This window comes from Salvelinus sp. IW2-2015, linkage group LG23 (assembly GCF_002910315.2).
Source record: "Salvelinus sp. IW2-2015 linkage group LG23, ASM291031v2, whole genome shotgun sequence".
In the NCBI taxonomy this organism is placed as follows: Eukaryota; Metazoa; Chordata; class Actinopteri; order Salmoniformes; family Salmonidae; genus Salvelinus; species Salvelinus sp. IW2-2015.
Window position 1 is genome coordinate 23,510,762 of NC_036863.1, and position 10,302 is coordinate 23,521,063.

The window sequence follows — 10,302 nt, forward strand, 5'->3', positions numbered from 1 at the left end:
TCTCTCCCTGCCCCCAGCGGCAGGTGCCTGACGGGAAGTCACAGCTAGGGACGCTGGTCTCTCCCTGCTCCCCAGCAAAGGCCTGACTGCGGAGTCACTAGCTTGGGTGTACGTCGTCTCTCCTGCCCCACGTGGCAGCGTCTGAACGGGACGTCACGTAGTTTGGACGGTCTCTCTCCCTGCCCCCAGGGGCCAGCCTGACTGGGTACGCGGTTCGTTCCTCCCCCAGATAAGTGGGAGGTCGTCTCCGCCCCCAGGGAAGCTCTGACTGGGCAGGTCATATACGTGAGTGTGACTCGGTCTCTCCACCTGCCCCCAAGGCAGCCTGAATGCTCTCTCTTTTCCTCCTCCTCCAGTAAAGTCACTAACTCACCGTCCTTCGTCCTAGTTTTTTGTTTTTTTCATGTACGGAAGAGGGATTTTCAGGACTTGCCCATTTGATTTTCTCTGGTGATCTGTAAATAGCGTGGCCAGAAGATGTTCGTGAGACTCTGTCCCTCCCACTTTTGACCCTCCCAGTCAGGCTTCCCTGGGGCAGCAGGGGAAGACCGCTCCCACTTTGACCTCCCAGTCAGGCTGCCCTGGGGGCAGGGAGAGACCGTCCCACTGTGTACCTCCCAGTCAGGCTGCCCTGGGGGCAGGGAGAGACCGTCCCACTGTGACCTCCCAGTCAGGCTGCCCTGGGGGCAGGGAGAGACCGGCCCACTGTGAACTCCCAGTCAGGCTGCCCTGGGGGCAGGGAGAGACCGTCCCACTGTGACCTCCCAGTCAGGCTGCCTGGGGCAGGGAGAGACCGTCCCACTGTGACCTCCCAGTCAGGCTGCCCTGGGGCAGGGAGAGACCGTCCCACTGTGAACTCCCAGTCAGGCTGCCTGGGGCAGGGAGAGACCGTCCCACTTTGACCTCCCAGTCAGGCTGCCCTGGGGGCAGGAGAAGGCCGTCCCACTTTGACCTCCCAGTCAGGCTGCCCTGGGGGCAGGAGAGGCCTCCCACTTGACCTCCCAGGCAGGCTGCCCCAAGGCCCCAGTACAGGCAGAGACAGGCTGCTCTGTTGGAACCTAACATCAGCAGAACAGCCAGAATGTCTGAGTGGAGACAGACAGGAGAAAGAGGGAGGCTATTCCAGAGACAGACAGACCGTAGTGAGGAAATTATGGAGCGATTTCATTTGAATTCAAGATTTTTGCATGTAGATATTGAATTTGTAAATTAAGACTTGTATTTCATGATTTCAAACGGAATTGAATGACTATTACATTCAGTTTAAAAATGATATTTCAATTTAATTGAATATTCAAATTCTGTATTTATATATTKATATTCAGTATGGTTAATATTGCATTCTTTGTCTAGTTACAAACTATAATTTAAAGTTTACCAAAGTTTACCATACCCCTTGACTGATTCCAACTTTTTTTTAGTTAAAAATTGATAACATTTTTGCAAATGTATTGAAAATAAAATACAGAAATATCTCATTTACATAAGTATTCACACCCGAGTCAATACATGTTAGAATCACCGTTAGCAGTGATTACAGCTGTGAGTCTTTCTGGGTAAATCTTTTCACACCTGGATTTGACAATATTTGCACATTATTCTGTTTAAAAAAAAAAGAAGTATATATTCATGCTCTGTTAAATTGGTTGTTGTTCAATGCTAAACAGCAATTTTCAGTGTGGGACTGCAACCTTACAATTATCTGTATGTGTGAGGTACAGAAATTAGGTAGTAATTAAAAAATCATGTTAAACACTATTTTTTGCACAAACAGTGAGTCCATGCAACTTATGTGACTTGTTAAGATAAGTTTTACTCCTGAACATATGTAGGATTGTCATGAAAGGGGTTGAATACTTATTGACTCAAGACATTTCAGCTTTTCATTTTTTATTAATTTGTATTAAAAAAATGAAACATAATTCCACTTTGATATTATGGGGTGTTGTGTGTAGGCCAGTGACAAAAAAACTCAATTTAATCCAGTTTAAATTCAGGCTGTAATACCAACAAAATGTGGAAAAAAATCAAGGGGTGTGAATACTCTCTGAAGGCACTGCATTCAACTTATCAAATACATTCAGATTCAGTTTTCAAATTCAGTTCTATAAATTCTAATTCAAAACCAGACAACATCCTGGTACTTGTCCAAAAAGGAATGGCAGAAGAGATCCGGTATAATCAAACACTCTCTGTTAAACAGGTTTCTGACTGTTTCTGAAACCAATGTGGCATTTTGAATTTGCTTATTCATACAGTATGAGTTTGGCTCTAGTGTTTGAACCGTTTGTGTTATTAGCTATTATGACCCCATTCCTGWAAGATAAGATTCTCTGGAACATGGTCATGCCTTCTGTTCCCCTCTATTGTGTTAGAAGGGAGTGTGACGATAAACTTAATTTGGCCCCCATAACAATATATTTGAATTGCCCTGTCATAGCACTTCCTCAGATAGCTATTCCACTCCCTATTTAATCTTGATCTTGTGACTGACTGGGTTCAAACCGGGTCTCCTGCATGTCTTACGACTGTATTAGCCCACTTAGCTAAAGCCCATGCATTACATTTTTTTTTAAAATCAAGGATATAACAAACTTACAGTCTTATTGCATTGTATAGGCTATCCTTGTTAGTGCATGTCTAGTATACATTAATCTGTAGTGGAAATGTTTCTCTCCTCCAGCCTTGTGCCACTCAGTTCTTCCTCAGACCTGTCTCATGATAATGATATATTATTAGTCTGATTCCTTCACTCCTTTTTCATTCCCATTCTTTTCTTTAATCCTCTGCAGCAGCAGCTCTGCCAGGGAGAGATGGAGGGAGAGAGAGACAGAGTGGTAGAGAAGCGGGATAGATATTTACTTAACCAAATCCTCTAAGGAGGCAACCCCTCTTTGATCCTCTACTAAATTAACCGCGTCCGCTTTCATTTGGTCTTCTGTCAGGTGGCTGTGCTGCGTAGGATGAGAGGAAGCAGAGAGAGAGGGAGGCTGGAAACAATAGTCTCTCTCTCTCTCGCTTTATTTCCCTGTCACTCCTTCCATCTCTCTCGCTTCTGCTCGCTTTCGTTCTCTACTCCCTCTATCTCTCTCTCTCGCTTCCTCTCACCCCAATCGAAGTCGCGCTGGCTGCGACCGGTGTGTTTTTCAGCATCAGAGCTTTGTGTGGCATGTCTTTAACTCTGTATGTGTGGGTTAGGGTTCTCAAGAGTTCATGCCTCAGAGTTAGCCCACTTTGTTGGTCACTTGGAGTGCAAACAACATACACACTACACACACTACAGTACAGACTCAGCATTCTGCTGTAGTATAAGAATACAGATGTTTGAAACGACTTTATTTTGATTGTGATGATGTCATATTAGGTCTCTGTTAAATCAGTGACATATCATTTCCCTAACCCCTCTCCACCTTTGGTATTCTACCCAGGAGACCCTGTCAAGTTAGAGATTTTGCTCCATGGCTGAACGATGTCATTGTTATCTCCCAAAATCTCTCCGCTCCTCCGTCCAGCCATTAGCAGGCAAATTCAGTGTTTTGCCCTCTCTCATCTTCTATGGCTCCCCCTCTCATCCTCGCCCTCGCTCTTCCTCTGTTGTATCATTCAACAGTTCACACACTTCCGCTTCCAGAATCATCCAAGCTAAAATGACTCACTCTGTGCTCTTTCTCTTTCTTTCTCTCTCTCCACAGTGAACACCTGTCATGCTCGTTCACCTTCTTCCTCCACGGGGAGAGTAACGTGTGCACCAGCGTAGAGATCAACCAGCACCAGCCTGTCTACCAGCTGAGTGACGAGCACCTCACCCTGGCCCAGCAGGCCTCCAACCCATTCCAAGGTAGGTGGAGTGTACACACACCTGTGCACGCGCACACACATATACATACACATGCACTGCAGATATGCACATGCATGCAGACACACACACACACACACACACACACACACACACACACACACACACACACACACACACACACACACACACACACACACACACACACACAACACAGACAGTCCTTTCACCCACACCCTCAGGGAAAGGAGTCATTGCTTAAGTGAACATGTATCATTGGTTTTTGAGCACATTGTAGACCCAAAGGGGAAAAAAGAGGAAGAAGCAGTGGGTAGTATCAGTGCTGTGTGAGAACCAGACTGCTGTTCTCTCAGCTTCGTGTCATGTCTCTTAAAAGAACAGGGGTAATCCTCAGGTATGAACAGGCTCCTCTCCTCCGCTCTGCTCCTTCATCAGACAGCCTGACAGTAGAATGTGCCACCAGCAGCCCTCACACACCCCCTCTGTCCCCCCCATCTATCAATGTTCTGCTTTTGTCGCCCTACTCTTCCTCACTTACCGCCTCCCTCTTTTCTCCACCTCTCGCCCTGCTCCATCCTCATCTCATCTAATTTCTCTCTCCCTCCACCTTCTTTTTCCTCTTGATATTTCTTCCTCCCTCTGTCCTTCCTCCTCTAGCCTCAGTGGGCTGTCCCCACTAGCGAGGTCTGCTGCGTGGAGACATCTGTACAATTAGCGGTTCCCAACGGCAGCAGCTGTAAAAAGACACACAGAGGACAGAGAGGAGGGAGCCTACAAAAACACTGCAACAAAATAAATCCTAACAAAAAGAGGAGGAGAAAGGAGGAAAGCTGAGGAGCGAATCATTACACCAGGCACAAGGGCTTTGCCTTAGGTTAACTAAAAATGCCTACCCACCTTCCACTTTCCCACCCCTCTTCCCACCCCACTCCTTCTCCACCCACTCCTTCCCAACCACTCCTTCACCACCCCACTCCTTCCCCCCATCCTTCACCATCTTCCTACCCACCTCCACATTCCTCCACCCCCTGCCCTTCCACCCCCACTCCTTCCACCCCACTCCTTCCACCTGGAACCTAATAATGGTGAACTAGCTGTCCATTCTCTGATCTGACTGAGCGCAGCACTGCACAGGGAAACTAGCTGCAGTCATTCTTTCATCCACTAGCCTCACAAGAATATGTCAATTAAGTTAGAGCCTGGTGCTGTTTAAATGTAAAATTAATGTAAATGTAAACAAACACTGGTAAGCCCTCAAAACATGGTAAAAAATAAATAAATGATATGATGGATGGTCAGTTCATTGGCATCCATAGCTCTTTCTATGAATTTGAGAGTGGTTACATTTCTCCAGCCCCATCATTCAGCTTTTACAGAAATAGTGGCGGGGAAGACGCTTTGTAATGTGTTTCAACTACGGATTGCCCCTTTAAAACCTCCTGCTCTGTAGATGCAATAGCAGGTTAATGGATATATAAACTCAGCAAAGAAGAAACGTCCTCTCACTGTCAACTGTGTTTATTTTCAGCAAACCTTAACAGTGGTAAATATTTGTATGAACATAACAAGATTCAACAACTGAGACATAAAACTGAACAAGTTCCACAGACATGTGACAACAGAATGGAATAATGTGTCCGAACAAAGGGGGGGGGGGGGTCAAAAATCCAAGTAACAGTCTGGTGTGGTACCAGCTGCATTACTTCTTAGGTATAGGGGCGACATTTTCATCTTGCTGAATTTTGTGCCCAAATTAAAGGCCTCATACTCGTCCTAGGTCATATGATATGCATATTATTATTACTATTGGATAGAAACACTCTGAAGTTTAAAACTGCTTGAATTATATGTGTGAGTAAAACAGAACTCATATGGCAGGCAAACCTCAAACAGGAAGTGAAAATTCTGAAATGGTCGCTGTGAAAGGCATCGCCTTTCAATTGCCTTAATATTATGGATCTGTATGCACTTCATACGCCTTCACTAGATGTCACAGGCGTAGAACGTGGAATGAAGCATGTAGCTTATTGGGACCGGGATGAGAGCCTTTGGAGTGAATGGTCAGGCAGAGCCAGTTCTTGGCCGGCACAGAGGGCATGTGATGTCTTTGTCTGCACTGCGTTAGAATAGACATGAAGAAATGCTCCGTTTGGGAACGTTATTGGATATATATGTGAGAAAAAACATCCTGAAGATGGATTCTCAAGAGTTTGACCCAGTTTATTCGACTTGTAATACAGACTTTGTTTAAGTTTCGTTCAAGTGTTTCGTTCAATTGCGCAAGTGTTTGGACACGTGTACTACACATGCTAGCCAAAGTTGCTATTCGACAGAAGTAATGGACATTATAAAACAAAACAACGATTTATTCTGGAACTAGGATTCCTGGCACTGCATTCTGATGAAAGATCATCAAAGGTAAGGGAATATTTATGATGTAATTTCGTATTTCTGTTGACTCCAACATGGCGGAGAATGGCTGAGCGCTGTCTCAGATTATTGCATGCTGTGCTTTTTACTAAAGTTATTTTTTAAATCTAACACAGCGGTTGCATTAAGAACCAGTGTATCTTTAATTATATGTTAAACATGTATCTTTCATCAAAGTTTATGAGTATTTCTGTATTTCACGTTGCTATCTGTAATTACTTTCGCTATTTTGGAGCCATTTCTGAACATGGCGCCAATGTAAAACCACGATTTCTGGCTATAAATATGRACATAARCGAACAAAACATAAATGTATTGTATAACATGYTGTCATATGACTGTCATCTGATGAAGTTGTTCAAAGGTTAGTGATTAATTTTATCTCTATTTGTGGGTTTTGTGAAAGCTATCTTTGCTGTGAAAAAATGGCTGTGTTTTTTGGGATATGGTGGTGAGCTAACATAAATATATGTTGTGTTTTCGCTGTAAAACATTTAAAAAATCGGACATGTTGGCTGGATTCACAAGATGTTTATCTTTCATTTGCTGTATTGGACTTGTGATTTCATAAAATTATATTATATTATATCCCTGTGGCACTAGGCTAGGCTATGCTAGTCAGCATTTCTGATGACAGTTATCCCGGATCCGGGATGGGTGGTCCAGAGAGGTTTTAAGCACTGCAGTGCATCTCCTCCTCATGTGCTGCACCAGATTTGCCAGTTCTTTCTGTGAGATGTTACCCCACTCTTCCACCAAGGCACCTGCACGTTCCGGGACATTTATGGGRGGAATGGCCCTAGCCCTCACCCTCTGATCCAACAATGGGGTTGAGATTCAGGCTCTTCGCTGGCTATGGCAGAACACTGACATTCCTGTCTTGCAGGAAATCACGCACAGAACGAGCAGTATGGCTGGTGGCATTGTCATGTTGGAGGGTCATGTCAGGATGAGCCTGCAGGAAGGGTACCACATGAGGGAGGAGGATGTCTTCCCTGTAAAGCACAGCGTTGAGATTGCCTGCAATGACAACAAGCTCAGTCCGATGATGCTGTGACACACCGCCCAGACCATGACGGCCCCTCCACCTCCAAATCGATCCCGCTCCAGAGTACAGGCCTCGGTGTAATGCTCATTCCTTCGACGATAAACATGAATCCGAACATGAATGAGACAAAACCGCGACTCGTCAGTGAGCACTTTTTGCCAGTCCTGTCTGGTCCAGCGACGGTGGGTTTGTGCCCAACAGGCCTACAAGCTCTCAGTCCAGCTTCTCTCAGCCTATTGCAGACAGTCTGAGCACTGATGGAGGGATTGTGCYTTCCTGGTGTAACTCGGGCAGATGTTGTTGCCATSCTGTACCTGTCCCGCAGGTGTGATTTTCGAATGTACCGATCCTGTGCAGGCGTTGTTACACGTGGTCTGCCATGTGTGAGGACGATCAGCTGTCTGTCCTGTCTCCCTGTAGCACTGTCTAAGGCGTCTCACAGTATGGACATTGACATTTATTGCCCTGGCCACATCTGCAGTCCTCATGCCTCCTTGCAGCACGCCTAAGGCACGTTCACGCAGATGAGCAGGGACCATGGGCATCTTTCTTTTGGTGTTTTTCAGAGTCAGTGGAATGGCCTCTTTAGTGTCCTAAGTTTTCATAACTGTGACCTTAATTGCCTACAGACGGTAAGCTGTTAGTGTCTTAACGGCCGTTCCACACGGGCATGTTCATTAATTGTTTATGGTTCATTGAACAAACATGGGAAACAGTATTTAAACCCTTTACAATAAAGATCTTTGAAGTTATTTGGATTTATATAAATTATGTTTGAAAGACAGGGTCCTGAAAAAGGGACGTTTCTTTTTTTGCTGAGTTTAGATAGATAGATACTGTAATTAGATAGCACAGCACAGCTTTCCACTTTGTCTGTCTCTCTTCAGTCACTAGTATATGTCAGTAGTATGCTATATCAGGGTTTGGAAAGTGTATCAGATAGTGGRCCAGACCTTTAGCTACTGTACTGTACTGCCTCTGCTCTTTTTCCAACATACCAACCTGCCAATACCACGTATGGGACTTGAGGTTGCAGACTGGAAGATATGCTGCTCTATGTGTTTGGTGCCATAGTGCACAGGCAAATGGATCAATGGGTTTAATGTGGTATCAATTGTCCTCTGGTCATCAAATTATCTTCAATTAAAGATGGCGTTTAATGCTCTGTGGTGGGACCACTGATGTGACCAGTACTTTATGTCAGAGCACTGCCCTTCTATGAATGGGTGGTGGTTGTGTATTTGACATCAGTACAAACAAACCCGCAGAATTCCCAGGGTGTGTGTGCCGGTATGTGTTCTCGCCATGAGCTATGTGTCTGTTTTAGCAGCCCGAGCGTAGCGGCAGAGAGGGGCTGACGTCTGCTAGTCCCCCGCCCTCCTACACCTCCCTTCTTCTACCCCCTCCCTCCCTCCCTCCCTCCTCTCGTCTCTGACAGGCTTGGTTTAGTGTGCGGCAGAGCACCCCAGCCTTTTCAAGATATGACCTCATAAAACAGAGCAGCGTGAATGTAATGAACTCTCAGCACCTTTGACTGATCTGAGCATATTTACCAWGTCTTCAGGGAGATGGAGACAGAAAGAGAGAAGGGGACGGAAGGAGGGTTGTGTATTATGGAGTGGACGGCATAGAACATCAGAGGTGTGTATGATTCAGTCAGTCTTGTCACACTGTCTGTTTCCTATTGTAGTCTCTGAGGAAACTGGATGTTCACTCAATTGTCTGGTGAGGTCACCATCCACTTACTAGCTACTATGGCCCCTCCATTTAATCTCAATGTGGTGGGAATATGAATATAGATTGACTGCAAGCCTTCTCCTTAAAATGTCCTGACCTTGAGTGGCTTGCATTTAGCTGGCCAGCACTGTGTGTGTTCTAGATGTTCTCTCTCTGTGAGACTGCCTTCTCTCCCCCTTCTCCCTCCCTCCCTCAAGCCAGCCAGCCCCTGTTAGTTTCAAGTTTTAATGTCACGTGCACAAATACAGTGAAAGGCCTTTCTCGCAAACTCAAAACCCAACAATCAATGACAATGTAATACAAAAAAATAAGAAGAAATATATGATGAACACAACTAAGTAAGCATTCTAAATACAGACTGATTGAGAAAGATTGAGTACAGTGGGGAGAACAAGTATTTGATACACTGCCGATTTTGCAGGTTTTCCTACTTACAAAGCATGTAGAGGTCTGTAATTTTTATAATAGGTACACTTCAACTGTGAGAGACGGAATCTAAAACAAAAATCCAGAAAATCACATTGTATGATTTTTAAGTAATTAATTAGCATTTTATATAGCATTTTATTACAAAACCATGCAGAGCAAGGGGAACAACTACTCCAAGTCWCAGAGCGAGTGACGTTTGAAACGCTATTAGCGCGCACCCCGCTAACTAGCTAGCCATTTCACATCGGTTACACCAGCCTAATCTCGGGAGTTGATAGGCTTAAAGTCATAAACAGCTGCTGGAAAACGCACGAAAGTGTTGTTTGAATGAATGCTTACAAGCCTGCTGCTGCCTACCACCYCTCAGTCAGACTGCTCTATTAAATATCAAATAATAGACTTAATTATAACATAATAACACWCAGAAATATGAGCCTTTGGTCATTAATATGGTCGAATCCGGAAACTATCATTTCGAAAACAAAACGTTTATTATTTTAGTGAAATACGGAACCGTTCCGTATTTTATCTAACGGGTGGCATCCATAAGTTTAAATATTCCTGTTACATTGCACAACCTTGAATGTTATGTCATAATTACGTAAAATTCTGGCAAATTAGTTCGCAACGAGCCAGGCGGCCCAAACTGTTGCATATACCCTGATTCTGCGTGCAATGAACGCAAGAGAAGTTTGAGAACAATTTCACCTGGATAATATTGCCTGCTAACCTGGATTTCTTTTAGCTAAATATGCAGGTTTAAAAATATATACTTCTGTGTATTGATTTTAAGAAAGGCATTGATGTTTATGGTTAGGTACAGTCGTGCAACGATTGTGCT

General features: G+C 44.6%; 1 pseudogene; it reads left to right on the forward strand.

Moving 5' to 3' along the window:
• The window catches only part of LOC111950517 (mediator of RNA polymerase II transcription subunit 13-like), a 167,437-nt pseudogene that overhangs the window by 92,161 nt on the left and 64,974 nt on the right, over positions 1–10,302 (forward strand).